Source organism: Rhopilema esculentum, chromosome 2 (genome assembly GCF_057945365.1).
Source record: "Rhopilema esculentum isolate cy_ngs chromosome 2, ASM5794536v1, whole genome shotgun sequence".
Lineage (NCBI taxonomy): Eukaryota > Metazoa > Cnidaria > Scyphozoa > Rhizostomeae > Rhizostomatidae > Rhopilema > Rhopilema esculentum.
Window position 1 is genome coordinate 4,765,431 of NC_142816.1, and position 17,823 is coordinate 4,783,253.

The 17,823-nt window shown below is 33.2% G+C and overlaps 1 long non-coding RNA gene across 2 annotated transcripts; it reads left to right on the forward strand.

Moving 5' to 3' along the window:
- The first annotated feature begins 777 nt into the window (after window positions 1-777).
- Window positions 778-17,499, forward strand: LOC135695520 (uncharacterized). Of its 2 annotated transcripts, XR_016143959.1 has the most exons (18): window positions 778-929; window positions 1,862-2,104; window positions 2,666-5,071; window positions 5,369-5,451; window positions 6,440-6,471; window positions 7,036-7,070; window positions 7,342-7,389; window positions 7,758-7,805; window positions 8,146-8,181; window positions 8,655-8,681; window positions 9,049-9,113; window positions 9,703-9,770; window positions 10,109-10,176; window positions 10,652-10,718; window positions 12,753-12,819; window positions 14,865-14,996; window positions 15,278-15,403; window positions 15,924-17,498. It is a non-coding gene; the product is annotated as an uncharacterized LOC135695520 (long non-coding RNA). The 2 variants fall into 2 exon arrangements; XR_016143961.1 differs by lacking the exon at window positions 7,758-7,805 and having other exon boundaries at window positions 788-929; window positions 7,036-7,389; window positions 8,146-8,681; window positions 9,049-9,125; window positions 15,924-17,499.
- Window positions 17,500-17,823: the final 324 nt, after the last annotated feature.

Sequence of the window (17,823 nt, forward strand, 5' to 3'; positions counted from 1 at the left end):
TGATAGAGTGCAAGGACATTTGGATATTTCTTGAACTGACGAAACAAACATCTCAAAAGAATACCTTTGAGCTGGAGGTAAAATTTATTGTATGACTGTAGAATTGCTTTTAACTGAAAGTAGGTAAGTAAGATACCATCCCTTCATAATGAGGGTCTATTGACATGCTGTCCGCACATTCTCAAAAAATGGATAACTTACAATTTGTCAATATTGTTCAAGGTTTGTTGATTCTTGCAGCTTGTATCGTTCAATGTCGTAAATGTGTCCATCGATACGTTACATCATTGTTTTTTTGTTTGTTTTTGCAATCGAAACCGAAGTTTTGAATTAATCAAATATCAAATTAACACAGCTCACGATGACTCAGATGTACATCTTCAGCTAGAGTGAGATTTTGCTTCTCTGTCTTCGCTTAAAGTAAGAACGTCCTTTTCTGTTATAGGATTCATTAGATGTTGCCACCCACATTCGTTTGTTGAAGGAAATTAAAGCAGCAGCTCGAGGTTGGGTTCCTTTAAGTCTCTTTTGAAATACCAGCTATAAGACGAGCAGATGATGTAGGATTCTAGATAAAATAAATCGTTTATTGCTTTTAAGATACTATTTAAAATGACTTTCATTTATTGATTCCACGAAATGTATGTGTGATCTTTCCTCAAATTCTGCAAGATCTTTTTGTAAAAATTGGGATTTTTAGACTCTTTTTAGAACTCAATTTTGATTTTGTTAATAATTTAAAAAATATAAATTTTTTTTACAGGACTGACTTAGTTGGAGGAAGTTTTCAGGTGCTGGAAGGCCAGAATCAATTGAAGGAAATGTTCACTAAATATACCACTAGAATATCATCGAAAGATGACCAGAAGAAGAAAGAATCCAAATCGATCTTAAAGTACTCTTTGGCGAAAGCTTCTGACTTGGCCTTGGTAATCCTTCTTTCGAATATAACCATTGGATTTGGTATTCCTTTACACAACGTAACTAGATACATAGCGCAAGATAGATGTTCAAAAATTGCCTCATGATCGCTTTTTATTAGTTAGAAATCGGCAATAATATTTGTACAACGAATTGGTATGTCACAAGATGTAATTCTATTTGCAAATGCCCAATTGTAGATCCAGCTGAGACGTGTCAAAACTACTTCTTCAAGCTCTGATGTCTGCCAATGACGTCTTGTTTCTTTAGTTGGTAATGCTAGGGAAGGCACAAGAGCCTATTGCTAAGCGCTAAGAAGGAAAAGGGAGGAGGGATCAGGAAGAAAGAGAGAAAAGATCAGGCTTCTATATTTTTGTTTTGAAGTCTGGAAAGCAGGAGGGGGGTAAAGCATTCCAAAGTTTACAAGATCTAGAGAGGAAGGAAAGAGTTGTGGGATTGAGTTCCTGAGTTTGGCAAGGAGACTTGGAAACGGTGAGCGCTAGAAGAGTATCGGGTATTACGTACATGCCTCAAAGGGGCCAGGGATCATATCTTTGATATCCTGAGAGCAATGGGCGTGGTAATACAACTTTCAGTGACCGAGCAAGAAGAGATGTTAACCAAGAGGCCCGATTAAATATGATTAAAAGATATGTTAGACAGGAAAAAGCTCAGAAAGAGAAACAGACACATTCTAACCGTGACTGATTTTGCTTATTTGTTTTTATAAAATGCTTCTCTCTACCTAACTCTTTTAAGTATTGTTTTTTCATCTTTATTTTGTATGATGTTTTGTTTTGTTCACCTCTTTTAATCTTCTTGGGTATTAGTCGATTAGTTCGAGTGTCCCAATATTTGGGCTTTTCTCTAAGAATTGTCTCTCTATCACCATTTTTGTAGCCATTTTATTATTGAGAAACGATCTTTCTTCTTTTTACAGTAAGTCGATTATCCATGCTTAGACCGGCAGTTGCTTAGAAAATTCATTTGGGCACATTCAAAATTCAGAAGCTGCTTGGTTTTTCGAATGGCTGCAGTCTGATGACGCAGTAGACTTTTTTCGAAGATAATGGAGATGACCATCCTTGAGCACTTGAGGAGCGAACCGATAGAGTACAAGGACATTTAGAGATTTCCTGATCTGATGGAGCAGTCATGTCAAAAGGCTGCTTTTGGATTCAAGGTAAAGATATCGTATGACTATTTTTGTAAATATAAGCTTTATCATCATTACTTCTACAAAGGAATCCCAGTGTCCAATTTTGAAGCAGTTAATTTTCGGTAGAATATCATTGTCCAATTTTGAAGCAGTTAATTTTCGTCATTGTAGACTATCCTCTACCGTGGCCCATTTTGACAGAAGTTCTTCTACAGTGAGCCAACATGACAAATGCTCTTTTCCAAAGGCCTGTTTTGAAGAACATTCTTCTCTAGACCCCTGCGTTGACAAACGCTCTTCGCCATAGGCCCATTTGATGGACGTCCTTCTTCCGAGACCTAGTTCTTTTAGTGTTACCGTATTTTATATAATAATAAAACGAATACTTAGACAAGATTTACACTTCAACAAGACTGCTGTTTTAATGTGTCTTCTGTGCCCTATGCCTAAATTTTACAGCTAAAATTAATCTCATAAAAGTAATTATCTAAAAGACATAAATAGCGTATTAGACTAATCTTTTAATCTATATTAACAGTTCCGGATAAAATTGCCAAATAAATGATTGTTCTTGATCCAACTTAGTTACAAGATACACTGCTGGCCTATGGATTTACAGTTGGGGCTTTGAAGATGGCTTTGATGGTTCGCTGAAAACATTTATTGTTTTATTTCTTTAGATATTTATATATTAATTTATCTTACGAGATTTCCCCTGATTTTACTAAGTTGTCTTTTTTACAAAGAGCCCCACCTTTTGCTAAACTGTCGGTTTAAACACAGTTTTTGGCACTCTTTCGGTAAATTTTGTCATTTGTCTGCAAATTTGCTTGTTTTGTGAGATTTTGCCTCCCCCACCCCTCTGAAAAATTAATTCCCCCCTCTGATGAAAGGTACTCTAAAATCTAAATCTAGAGGCGGAACCTAATTAAAATTTTGTAGATTATAACTTGAGTAAACCAAAAGACGAATTTTAGTTCAGTGACATTTTTAGACTGCCGGGCTTGTTACTGAAAAAGTATTTTCAGGGACTGAACTTTAAAGCAAACAGGTCTGCAAAAAGCTTTATTGATTACAGCTGTCACTATCAATTCTTTTAAAATGTTAAAGTTCGTTCCATAAATAACATGTAAACTAAATGTCTAGATTATTAGACAGAGCAAAGTTTATGCGCACGGACTTCGGTTTTATTTAAGACCGTTGTTCTTTGAGCAAGATTTGAACGGACAGTTGTTCAAGGCTTAGGCCTGTAGCCCAGATCTCTTTTTAAGGGCTCGCTAGCTTTTCGAAATTTGGCTTGTTTTAGGGAAGCAATGATTCTAAGCATTCTGAAAGTGTTTTCAAACTTTTCTTTCAAAGATATTAATTTTTTTGCTGCACACAAAGGATTACGAAACATTGAGAATCGACTCCCCTTCATTTGAACACAGTCTTGCGATTTGAATAATTTTCATATACTTCTCCGTATTCTTTTTTAATGTCATGCTAATTTTTTGTACTGACGAACGTATTAGAAATATTTACTTGTGCCAATTTGGTTTTTTAATTTACAAAAGTCGGAAACATTAGCAAATTTGTGTTTTGCCATCATCCAAAACCTGGGTTTCCACTTGGTATAAATTTAGCCTCCATAGGGATCTCGGTTAGAATCATTTTTGGAATATACTTTGAGTTAATTGTGAATTGCCACAGGACTGTTATGAAATTTAATGCCCTCTGTGGTTTCATCAACGAACTGTAGTTTCGTAGTTATGTATTTTGAATTTAAGTTGGTATAAAAAATTGATCATTTGTAGTTTTATCAGATTGAGGGAGCAATGGAAGACTTCTTTTACAACCTTGATAAGAAAGGTCCAAATGGGACACACACTTTGGCTACGTTACATTATCAATTTATTATCGTGATAGCTGTTATAAAAAAGAGCCAACATTTTAAGGGATTAACCTCGATCATTTGTTTCTTTCGGACTCCAATCTGTGTCGATTTGCATCTTGTTTTTGAAAAAAGAGAGACTAGAAACCAACAATATTTTTGTGCACGGATTTTGTAAAATGTGAAGATCTTTGACAACACAAGCGGTGGCCAAATCACCAAAGAGGGTCCAGAGTTGAAAAATATGGATTGCGAAATTGGACATTCAAAGAAGTCCCACGAGGTGTACCTCGATTGTTAGGCGAGGGTTGGATCAAAGGGTGCAAAACGTGAAGTGATTCTTACTTCTTTTCAGTACAGATATAAAAACAAAAAGATGGACTCCCAATCGATTTCTTTTCAAAACACTGATAAAACAGGGCGTTGACAATTATTTAAGATTAGGGGGTTTAAACAAGCAAAATATAATCATGCAACGTCCTTAGGCCATTAGAAATATATGTTGAATTATTGTACAATCTTTCACAGGATCCTACAAACGAATCCTGAAGAGTCGAGAAATATTAAGACTCCACGTCACCTAAATATACAGAAAAACTGAAGGTCGCATTAAAGGCACTGGTCATAAATTTTGGTCATAAATTTTGGGATTTATTTTTAGCATATTCAGAAATTGTGGGATGTCATTTTTAAAATAAAGGGGGTTTTATTTACTTGATTGAGTTGTTGGATTTTTTCAAATTTGAATTAAATTTATATTTCATATTGTATCGAAATTTATGGGTAGGATTTTAAAAAAATTATGAATTTTAAGGTATGTTTTCATATTACAAAATGGCACACCCCCGTCCTCCGCCTATTGAAATTCCCTGTGGTGTGAAGGAGATCATCATTGGCGGGTAATTTGAATGAATTTTGGCGGGAATGGCTCGTGGAAATGGCTCGTGGAAATGGCTGCACAGGATACCTTTGTTTCACAATCTGCTGGGAATCTAGTCTAAATTTGCATATGCTTATAAATACCTGGTTTCTTTGCTATTCAATTAGTTGGCACAAAAGAGTCGAAGATGAGGGACACTCGTGTCTTCATCTTGGCCTACAACGGCATGTAAACCTAGGTAAGACCTTTTTGTCAAGTACAAGATTTGAGAGTTTACTAATGACAATTTATGATGCCATTCGCAATTATTAGGTTGTCATGTTAATAGAAATGAAGCAGGCGAAACTAACCCAATACAAAACGGTGATTCTGCTTCCTTAGTGTTGCTATATGCTTTCGATTTTTAAAGCTAATCTATCGTATCGGATTCTTCGTTCCTTTTCCTCGTCCGTTTTCTTCGTTATTCAAGTGTACACCAAAAGCAAATGTACGAAGGTGTTCGCATTGATAAAAATGCTTTTTGCCTCATTTTAAGGATAATGGAGTGAACACAGACAAACGACAAGTTGAAAGTGATTCGTTGAACCGACGTCAATCATAGCTCTTGGCGGGGAACAGGTATGAATATTTTGTTTATTTCTTCTTTAAAAGAGAATAAATGTTAACTGCACTATTTTGAACTGTTCTTAGAGAGAAGTAATGCCGTTTTGCTGTGTTTCAAATTTCTTTCATAAACCTTCCAGACGGAGGCCAAACCACAAGAAGCTGTTTGTGTTAATAGACAGCCTGACATCAAATTTACTTTCATTTTTCAATGAGACTTTTTTTGTGTTCAAATCTCATCAATCCTTTTTTTGGATATTGAAATACGGTTTTCATCTGTCCTTTACACAAAAATAAGACCAGATGACATTTTTTATATAGGCCCAATAAATTTGAGCACTTTCCTTTAATTTGTTACGTTAAATGACTACAAATTAAACTGCACTGATATCATAAAGAGCTAAGAAATGGAATGTTTATTTTATGCGAGGAAACTGAATTGTGACTTACAAATTGTGAAAATAAAATTCTTGTCTTTAATATATGTTAATAAAGCTGAAATTGTTTAATATATTTATAAGCTGCCAGGAAGGGCTTGTGCAACTTAATAACATATCATGGCAATTGTTGTTTGGTGTTGTTTAGTTTTGTATTCAGATGAGTTTTCAGATGAATTTCTGTCTCCAGCTTATTAAAGACATGTTTTTAATGAATGCTTAAGCTCATAGCCAAAAAAGCAAGTTCTTTTTTTCAAAAATACTCTATTGGCATACTTGATAAAACATTTAATTTCGAACATTCACCGTCATCTGCTTTAACATTTCATTCAAGCTATGCATGGAATTTTGTATTTATATTATGTAAGCTCTAATATATTTATAAAGTTGAAAAAGGCACAACAAAATTTTCATTATTTTAATTTTATAATTCAACATGAGATTCACTTTACTCAATTACCCTAAAAGCTCTTTCAACTCTCAATCCAATTCTTTTAGTGCTGTTTCCATTTTTCCAGATTCCTGCCTTCTCGAAACTTGATTATTTCTTTTTTATATTTTCCCAGATGACTCTTAAAGGTGAAAGAAAAGCCAATAGGTATGTTATATTTCATAATTTTTAGAATTTTGAATTAGACATCCATTTTAAAGATTTTTTGATTTTTTCAAAATAGTTTATGTTCTTGCTATTGAAAACTTTAGTTGCAAATAAAGACAAATGTTTTAGTGTTTTTACTTACTTTGCATTCTGCAAGCTTTATTTGAAGCAATTCGTTTGGAGTCAGTTTTAGTGAGATCTATTCTCAATTTTTAATCCATTTTGTCATTATTTTATACTTCATACTTCATAATAATACTTCATTTTACACTCAATTTTATACTTGATTTGTGTCAATCAAAATCAAATGTTAGAAGAAAACTCTATTTGCCCTTTCATTTGTTGTCATTGACATACAAAACAAAACATACAAACAGGAAAACAAAATGTTTAAGATTTTTAAGCAAGCTGAGATAATCACATTTATCTATAGATATTAAGAGATTAATTTATAATATATTTCAAGCTCTAAATAAATCTGAAATGAATCTCTTATATCTTTGTTTGATATATTTGCTGTTTTGGCCAATATTTAAATAATTTTAATTACATTTTAATTTTAAGGCCCTCAATGTTACCATTGGCAGCAAATCTTCAAGGTTTGTAAACTCTGTTCTTTTGTCTAGTATTTTTAACTAATTTTTGTATATTTATGTTGTTGTCGAGACAATCATTCTCCAAGTTCAAAACTCCACTGAGCCAGGATTATATTTTTAAAACCTTATATTACTATTGCATATTGGTATTTATTTCCAACATTCCATTACAATTTTTTATTCTGGTGATGCATTGAGAAATTAGCATTTTTTGTATCAGGGTTCTGAAAATTTTTTGTGCTTGGAAATAATTTTTTCATTTATTTTTTTCAAGTTCAACATGTCAAGTGTGGTGAATTCTTGTGAGCTAGAGATCAGCAAGGTTTGTATTAACCCCTTTGTATGTCTAATATTTGATGAAATATATCACCGAGTTTTAATTTCAAACACTCTTTTCTATGTGTCTACCATATATAATATAAAAAATTATCCATTCTTGAGACAATCATTCTTCAAGCAATTTTTGTATATTTGTGTTGTTGTCGAGACAATCATTCTCCAAGTTCAAAACTCCACTGAGCCAGGATTATATTTTTAAAACCTTATATTACTATTGCATATTGGTATTTATTTCCAACATTCCATTACAATTTTTTATTCTGGTGATGCATTGAGAAATTAGCATTTTTGTATCAGGGTTCTGAAAAATTTTTGTGCTTGAAAATAATTTTTTCATTTATTTTTTTCAAGTTCAACATGTCAAGTGTGGTAAATTCTTGTGAGCTAGAGATCAGCAAGGTTTGTATTAACCCTTTTGTATGTCCAATATTTGATGAAATATCTCACTGAGTTTTAATTTCAAACACTCTTTTCTATGTGTCTACCTATATATAATATAAAAATTATCCATTCTTGAAACAATCATTCTTCAAGCCAGAAACACTGCTATGCTGGAATTTGATGTTTATTTTGAAAGATCTTTAATTGAATTAGAGCAAGGATATGTTTATTTTTGATGCTGCACTGCAAATTTTTATCCTGGTGAAGAATATAATTAGAAATGCACAATTTTTTTGCCATGTTTCTGTAGATTTTTGAGTCTGGAAATAACTTTCTTTCCTTTCTTTTTTGTTTCAAGATCATTATGTCAAATTTTGAGCATAATGTTACTAAGGTTTGTAAATATTCCTTGGTATTTTTACTGAATACTTTTGATCCAAACTTTCACTGAATTTTCTTCCATGAACCTGTTTTTGAGACAATTATTTTTTCAAGTTGTCAAAGTCAATTTTGATAAAATTTAATGTTCCTTGTTAAAGGTTTTTAATTAACATAAAATAAGGATATATTTTCAGTTGTAAGTCAGCTATTTATTTATGTGTGATGCACCTTTAAAATGAGAGCTTTGTTTTTCTAAAAGATTGGAGTGCTTTTTCTATATCAGAAGTAAAATTGCTAGATATGGTAGCATACCATACTTTTCTCTTAGGGAGAAGGAAAGCTGAAATAATCATAGATCATACAAGAAAAATCTATTTGCTGTTGTCTGCTTCCTTTTAAGGCCACCCCTTCAGTTTAAAATTTATCCATGTTTGAAAGCTTTACAGTTTGGTAAATGTACTAATATCATATTTTTTTGAATTCGAGGGCAAGAATGAACAAGGTGCCATCAAGGTTTGTTGACACTTGCTATGTCTTATATATGGACCTAGATTTAACTTTTTGAAATATTGTTCCTCGTCTTAACAAGACAAGAGTTTGGGAATATATTGCAAATTCTCATCTTGAGACTTACTTGGCAGATTTAAGAAATGTAATTAACTCAATTTGCAGTGCAAGTCTGGCAACTTCAAGATAATGTTCTTTTTTGTTAAATTACTTGAAGATTATTTTTACTTTAATCATATTTCCATAGTCATCTCATCTGTATTACATTGAAATGTCTTGATGAAGACAAGCTAAAATGATTATTTGGTGTTTATCCAGATTTAAATCTTTGTCTTTTTTGGTTTTTGTTAATAATTCTACATTTTTATGACAGGGTAAACTGCTTGCTGTCAAGAAACAATCTACTGTTTGTGAAATACACCCGCAAGAAGGGCAAAGGTAGAAATATAGGTAAAAATATTTTATATTTTTGAATATTTAAAATATAAATCTCATCAAAAAATGAAACTCTGCCAATTTATCTCCAAAATGTTCAGCCACACAGTGAAACGTTTTATAACTGATTGATGTTAGAAATGATAATAATTTTAAAAGGAAAAAAGTTGCCTGCATGTAAAAAACCTTTGCTACTAGGTACTTTCACTCCAGGAATTTTTAATGATATATTTTCTTACATTGTGAAACTTTTATTTTTATCTCTTCATTACACTATTGTGACCTATATATATTTTTTACAAGAGCTATTTTAATATTCCTCTTGTTGCACTAAATAATAATGAATTTAAGTTTTAATGTTCCAATTCCTTAAGAAATGACTTGCACAAAGTGATATTCAGTTAATGCATTGAAGACAATTCCTAAAATTTTTCTGCCACTATAATTATAAAATTTAAATTGTTTCTCATTTGTTCGTAACCACTGCCCTAATTTTCCTAATTTTCATGATACTCCAAGTTATTTCTGATGTTATTATTTATGTTACATCCGGCCTTTCCTTTTTGTTGATGAATGTTTACTTTATTTACAGAATAACATGCTGCTTATCCACAAACAATCAACTGTTGTTTGTGAAAGTCGCCAGCAAAAGATACAAAGGTACAGATATTTATTTTATCTTTTTAGATATACGCTTATCTATTATAAGATTATTATTTAAAGTTTCACTGTTCTGAAAGATATTTTGTGAAAGGATTATTTATTAATGATGCATTGGAAGATAATTTCTCAAATTTACTCGCATCATCGTCTATGTAACATAAAATGTCTCTATGCAAATGTGCTTAAATATTTGAATGACAACCTACAAATTTTTCCTGGGTTGTTATTTTTCCCCATTCACTGCCTTAATTTTCCTAATAATTCATGTTGCTTCCATTTATTGTTTGTTTCATCCTGCCTTTCTTTCTGTTGATGGATGTTCACTTTTTTAACAGAGTAAACTGCTGGTCATCTGGGAACAAAAATCTGCTGGTTGTGAAATGCACCCCAAAAACATTCAAAGGTAAAAATATTTATTTATCATTTTTAAAATATATATTTATGTTGTCTGCATATTAAGAGACTTTTCCTATTGGGTACTAAGACTAAGGGATCTTTAGTGACATCTACTTTTGTATTCTATTACTTATGTTAATCTCTATTAATATCTATTCTTATGTTAATACAACACTATGACCTATATTATTTTGTTTGTAATCATCAGCTTAATATCATTTCATTACACTGAATAAGATATTTATTTAAGTTCTATTTTTCTAAGTCTTAAGATTTGTATAAAGTTGACTAATGCACCAGAAGATGATCTTCAAATGAACTTGAATAGTTGATTGATGGCCTACACAATTTAGTGCTGATTGTTTATTATTTGTCCCTAAATACTGCCCTAACTTTTGTAATTCTGCATGTTTCTTTGATTTTATTGTTTATGTTTCATTATGCCTCTACTTTTTGTTGATGGGTATTCACTTTATTTGCAGGGCAAATGCTGGCTGTCCAGAAACAATTAGCTGCTGTTTGTGAAAGTCACCAGCTAAACATACAAAGGTAAACATATTTATATTATCTTTTTAGATATACACTTTTCTCCCAAAAGTATCCGAACAGAAGCCAATGCTGTGTCAGTACAGGGTCAAGTAAATAAAACGAAGGAAAAGTAATTAAATAATATTTAAAGAATGACAATAGAAATCAGGTCAAAATTTCAGCCAATCATGAAACAGGTCATCATGTGCGCAATATGTTTAAAATTAAAGTCCATCCATCATTTCATTATACCCGCAAAACAACTTAACAGCACAGAGTCAGCAAGGAATTGAGCAATACAATTTTTCGATGAAATAGTGAGGAACACCTTTCCAGATATCAAATGTTTTTTAAATTAACTGTTGCTGCGTTTTCGAGGAACGGGATTCGTTTCATTTTCCATAGAAAGCAAACAAATCAACAGTGTTTTCAATTACATTCAGGTCTTTGAGAAAAATATCCAAAGAACAATATAACGACTTCATTAGGCCTAATGCTACCCTAGAACCTTATTGAAATTCTTCCATTAACATTAGATTGGTCGAAAAAACTTTTTGAAACCAGATCTACACTTAACTGATAAGTTATAGGTCATTCCTTGATTGATTTTTTCTAGTTTCGCTTTTTGCTGAAAAATATTTTGCTTATCTAGCCACAAGAAATGTTTTCTCGATGGGTCAGTTCTCAATTATTTTCTATTCAATTTTTAAGAATAAAACAAACTTTTTCTACTTTTGAATACGATTTCTCATAAAACAGAGTTTTAAATATGCTTTTTTGATTGTTTCGGTAAATAGATGACGCTTTCGTTTTATATTCAAGCCAAAATTTAATAACGATTTTTCACTTTCTTGGCAAAAATGAATTTTAGGCCAATAATTTTGCTCGACGGTTCGAATTATTTTTGGAGGAGAGTGTATATTCTTTTATGATGTTCTAAATATAAATGCCATGTGATATTTCGAGACCTGATAACTGGGTATCACAAAACGAAATATTCATTTTGATAGCATTATCATTTATAACATTATTTCTAATCAACTGTTACAAATTGTCGATAAGAGGTTAGTGAAAGTTCAAAAATGGACATGAAAAAAATTACGGAGGTGATTAATGATAAAAAAATTCAACTTTAGATTAATTGCATACAATGAATGTAAACACAAAATCGTCAGTTTGAATTGATCACAGCTTTAAACTTTATGCAATGGAATCTGATTGGCTTTGATCGTTATTGACAAATTTTTTTTCAATGTTAGAAAATCTTTTTCTTTGCTCAACAAGTTATAATATGAATAAGTTTTTTCCGCAAACTTTTCTAATTTTTTAAAGAGGTTCATTTTTCACCAAAAACGAATCAGAATGGACTACCCATTTTCTTACTAATAAAGAGTAATAATTCCAAAAATTACATAATTTTTGTGGCATTTGAAGTGGGTTCTAAAAATGGAGTCATGAAGTTTTTGGATCCTTGGTATCATAAAAAACCGTCTTCTTTTTCTAAGACTTTTTCATTATAGATTTTTATCACAAATTTCATTTGAGTTGACTTTTTATTGAATTCAGGTTTTTGGTTCTTCAATGTATGTCTCGACACTCTGAGCAAAATTTGACTGAGATTTATTTAAGCGTTAAAGAGACTTTTTATATTGGGAACTAAGACTTAGGGATTTTTAGGGACATATACTTTTGTATTCTATTACTTATGTTGATATCTATTAATATCTATTCTTATGTTAATACAATACTATGAGCTATATCATTTTGTTTGTAATCATCAGCTTAATATAATTTCATTACACTGAATAAGATATTAATTTAAGTTTTATTTGTCTAAGTCTTAAGATTTGTATAAAGTTGACTAATGCACCAGAAGATGATCTTCAAATGAACTTAAATAGCTGATTGATGGCCTACACAATTTACTGCTGATTGTTTAATATTTGTTCCTAAATACTGCCCTAATTTATGTTATTGTTCATGTTTATTTGATTTTATTGTTTATGTTTCATTATGCCTCTACTTTTTGTTGATGGATATTCACTTTATTTGCAGGGCAAATGCTGGCTGTCCAGAAACAATTAGCTGCTGTTTGTGAAAGTCACCAGCTAAACATACAAAGGTAAACATATTTATATTATATTTTTAGATATACACTTTTCTCCCAAAAGTATCCGAACAGAAGCCAATGTTGTGTCAGTACAGGGTGAAGTAAATAAAACGAAGGAAAAGTAATTAAATAATATTTAAAGAATGACAATAGAAATCAGGTCAGAAGTTCAGCCAATCATGAAACAGGTCATCATGTGCGCAACATGTTTAAAATTAAAGTCCATTCATCATTTCATTGTACCCGCAAAACAAATTAACAGCACAGAGTCAGCAAGGAATTGAGCAATACAACTTTTCGATGAAATAGCGAGGAACACCTTTCCAGATATCAAATGTTTTTTAAATTAACTGTTGCTGCGTTTTCGAGGAACCGGATTCGTTTCATTTTCCATAGAAAGCAAAAAAATCAACAGTATTTTCAATTACATTCAGATCTTTGAGAAAAATATCCAAAGAACAATATAACGACTTCATTAGGCCTAATGCTACCCTAGAACCTTATTGAAATTCTTCCATTAACATTAGATTGGTCGAAAAAACTTTTTGAAACCAGATCTACACTTAACTGATAAGTTATAGGTCATTCCTTGGTTGCTTTTTTCTAGTTTCGCTTTTTGCTGAACAATATTTTGCTTATCTAGCCACTAGAAATGTTTTCTCGACGGGTCAGTTCTCAATTATTTTTTATTCAACTTTTAAGAATAAAACAAAATGTTTCTACCTTTGAATACGATTTATCATAAAACAGAATTTTAAATATGCTTTTTTGATTATTTTGGTAAATAGATGACGCTTTCGTTTTATCTTCCCGCCAAAATTTAATAACGATTTTTCAATTTCTTGGCAAAAATGGATGTTAAGTGAATAATATTGCTCGACTGTTCGAATTATTTTTGGAGGAGGGTGTATATTCTTTTATCATGTTCTAATTATGAATGCCATGTGATATTTCGAGACCTGATAACTGGATATCACAAAACGAAATATTCATTTTGATAGCATTATCATTTATAACATTATTTCTAATCAACTGTTACAAAATGTCGATAAGAGGTTAGTGAAAGTTCAAAAATGGATATGAAAAAATTACGGAGGTGATTAATGATAAAAAGATTCAGCTTTGGATTAATTGCATACAATGAATATAAACACAAAATCGTCAGTTTGAATTGATCACAGCTTTAAACTTTATGCAATGGAATCTGATTGGCTTTGATCGTTATTGACAAAATTTTTTTCAGTGTTAAGGGAATCTTTTTCTTTTTTCATCAAATTATAATATGAATGAGTTTTTTTTGCAAACTTTTTAAAAAGGTTCATTTTTCACCAAAAACGAATCAGAATGGACTACCCATTTTCTTACTAATAAAGAGTAATAATTCCAAAAATTACATAATTTTTGTAGCATTTGAAGTGGGTTCTAAAAATGGATTCACGAAGAAATCTTTGGCATTATAAGCAAACAGTCCTTCTTTTCTAAGACTTTTTCATTATAGATTTTTATCAAAAACTTAATTTGAGTTGACTTTATATTGAATTCAGCTTTTTGGGGCACTCAAACTTTAACAAGTTATGAATATCTGATGAATTAGTTAATTTATGTTTCGACATTCTGAGCACAATTTGACTGTAATTTTTGTAAACGTTTAAAGTTTTAAAAGAAAAACTATTACGCAAAAATATTTGTTCATACTACCTCGTTTAGGAACTGAGAAGTAGGCAAAGTGTGAAGTTGTTTATCCTTTTCCGACCTTTCCAAAATTTGAGTATTAAAAAGTTTCTTAAGATCAGATTGCAAGACTTTACTCTCTATTCCAAAATCTTCTGTTTTTCAAGTCGTTTAATTGCAGATAAACTTGGAAAAATTGCGCTGAAGAGTCAACATTCTACGTCAAATCTTATCTAAATTCCTTAAATTTGCCTATATTTATGGACCATTTGTTATTCAATTTTTTAACCTTGAGAAATAGCTGTTAATTTTTTATAATTCTTGGTTACTGACAATGTTACTCTGCTATTTTCGAATGCTGAATTTCTGTTTTCTTTTAAATTTAGATGTTGGCGAAAAGAAGAGCAAATGCGACGAAGAAGCAACCCAGTCAATCAAACGAAGATGATGCCAAATATTCTCTGCATAATTTCATTTAAGACTTAACAGCCAAAAGGCTAAAGTCATTTAGAAACTAGGTTAGAAATTTATTTGATTGTTGAATATAAATTTTTTTTCTATTTGTATGTCTCTCGTTATCTCTTTATTTGTCTCTTTGACTTGGGCTGATCTTCGTGAGCGGAATTTCGCAAGGTTTTAAATGCAGTTCAAAATTCTAAATAAAAAGTAATGTATATATAAATATAATATAAAAACTAAATAGATTGATAATGGTCACTTTGCGTGTTGTCCGCTTCAAACTTTGAAATGCTGCATTAATGCGCACCAAAGTCTCATCCACATCACTTTCCACTTTCAGAAATTCATCATCATGAACCGTGGTCCACATGTAGAAAAGCAAAGAATCGTTAACCCGACGGAAACCTTTCAAATCGCTAGCCAGTTTCAAAAACATGTCCAGTGCACCAAAACATGAGGCTTTAAGGTGCGTAAGTATGCCTTTTTTTTTCCTTTCTAAATTGGATTTCCTGCTTTTTTTCAGAGGGGGGCAGGTAAGTATGCGGCGGCGCGGGATGCCCCACTAACCTGAACTGAGTCTCGACTCAGTTGAGGTTAGTAGGAAACTGTTTTCCCGGTTTAACCGGCGTAAAACAGTTTCCTCTTCAATCGTGTGCAATTGCTTACAGCCTCGGCTGCAATTGCTAGCCTAGCCACCCAGCTCCCCGGTCCTGGCCCCCCCCATCCCCCGGTCCGCAGGGGGGATGGGGTGGGGCCAGGGCCGGGGAGCTGGGTCGGCCGGCCGGCGGCTGTGGCCGCGGCCGTGAGCGGTCGCCCACGTGCGACGGGGGTAGGGTGGGGGCAGGGGGGTGGGGCAGGGGGGTTGGGGCAGGGGTTTCTTCTTTTTCATTCGTTGCTTGTTTAATCTTTCTTTCTTTTTGTCTTTGTAGGCTCTGATGAAACAACAAGATTGACAGGGAACTGAGGAGGTCCTATTATTTTTTTAGGTCTTTGAAGACTTTGAAGACTTTGAAGAGGACTTTGAAGAAGCAGAAAGACGTTTTGGTTTCACTCTGCAGTTTTGCAAAGAACAAGAAGCAGCAAAAAGACGTCAAATTGAGATCCAGCTGCCAGCAAAAGACGAGAAAGTTGTCGCAAAAGAGAACAAGAAAAGGCACTTGTCAAGGTGCCCCAGAACAATTGGTATTGATAGCGGGACATTTCTTTTAGTGTAAATTACTATAAATGTATTTTTAGTACATGTTTCTGGTTCTTCTGGAGAATTATTGCAGCATTTCAAGCACAAACAATTCTTGTAGTGTAATTTGTTCCAATGGCCTAGCATCTCAACTATTTTTTTGCTAGACAACTACATGTTTATCTGGAAAAAACGATAGAGCAGCATTTCGAGCACATGTGATATGCCGATAAAACTAGAACTTTAGAACTTTTTCCAATTTTCTTCTAGAGAGTTATTGCAGCGATTCTTGTAGAGTAAATTATTTTGATGTTTGTTCTTACGTAGAACTTGTTTCTTAAATCACATGTCTCCAAGACTTCTTCAGGAGAGTTACTGCAACAAGAAATGGCAGAACAGCATATCACGTACATCTTAGAACTTATAGGCTTGTAGGCTATTCAGAAATCGCTGTTTATCTTGTAGGCCATGTTTATCTGAGTCTTACTTTTTTTGCGTCTCTCTCTCGTATACTTAAACAAAACACAACATTCCAACAACAACAATACCCATTACATAATACTAACACGTGACTTAGACAACACAAGACTTAGACAGACCAAGACTTAGGCAACAGCAGACTAACATGAGACTTAGGCTAACAATACAAGACTAACAAGAAACTTAGACAACACAAGACATAGACAGACCAAGACTTAGGCCACACAAGACTAACACCTGACTTGCACAACACAATACTAACACGAGACTTAGACAGACCAAGACTTAGGCAATACAAGACTAACAAGAGACTTAGACAACACAAGACCAAGACTTAGGCCACACAAGACTAACACCTGACTTAGACAACACAAGACATAGACAGACCAAAACTTAGACAGACCAAGACTTAGGCAACAGCAGACTAACACGAGACTTGAACAACACAAGACAAACACCTGACTTAGACAACACAAGACTTAGACAGACCAAGACTTAGACAGACCAAGATTTAGGCACGAGACTAACACGAGACTTGAACAACACAAGACTTAGACAGACCAAGACTTAGACAGACCAAGATTTAGGCACGAGACTAACACGAGACTTGAACAACACAAGACTTAGACAGACCAAGACTTAGACAGACCAAGACTTAGGCAATACAAGACAACATCAAAACAAAAAACAACATTTTAGTTGAAAACAACAAACAACAAATTACATAATACTCCTCTAACATATCAACACTCTTCCCATTACATAATAATTCTCCAACTCCTCCTCTCCAAGACTCCTTTGACACTTCTCCTTTGAGACAACGACACTTCCCCTTCTTCTTTGAGGCACCACTCCTCCTCTCATGAGACAACCCTTCCATTAGACAACACTTATCCTTTCAAGAAACAGACATCCGCCTTCCCATGGAGAAGTACCGTCTCCTCCCATGAGACGGTCTTTCTCCATGGGACATTGGTCCTCCTCCCATGAGATGCTGGTCCTCCTACCATGAGACGATACTCGTCATCCCATGAGACGATACTCCTCCTCCCATGAGACTCTAGTCCTCCTCCCTACAGACGATTCCCCTCATTCCATGAGACGATACTCCTCCTCCCATGAGACGCTGGTCCTCCTCCCATGGGAAGATAGTCCTCCTCCCACGGGACGATTCTCCTCATCCCACGAGACGCTGGTCCTCCTCCCATGGGACCATACTCCTCCTCCCA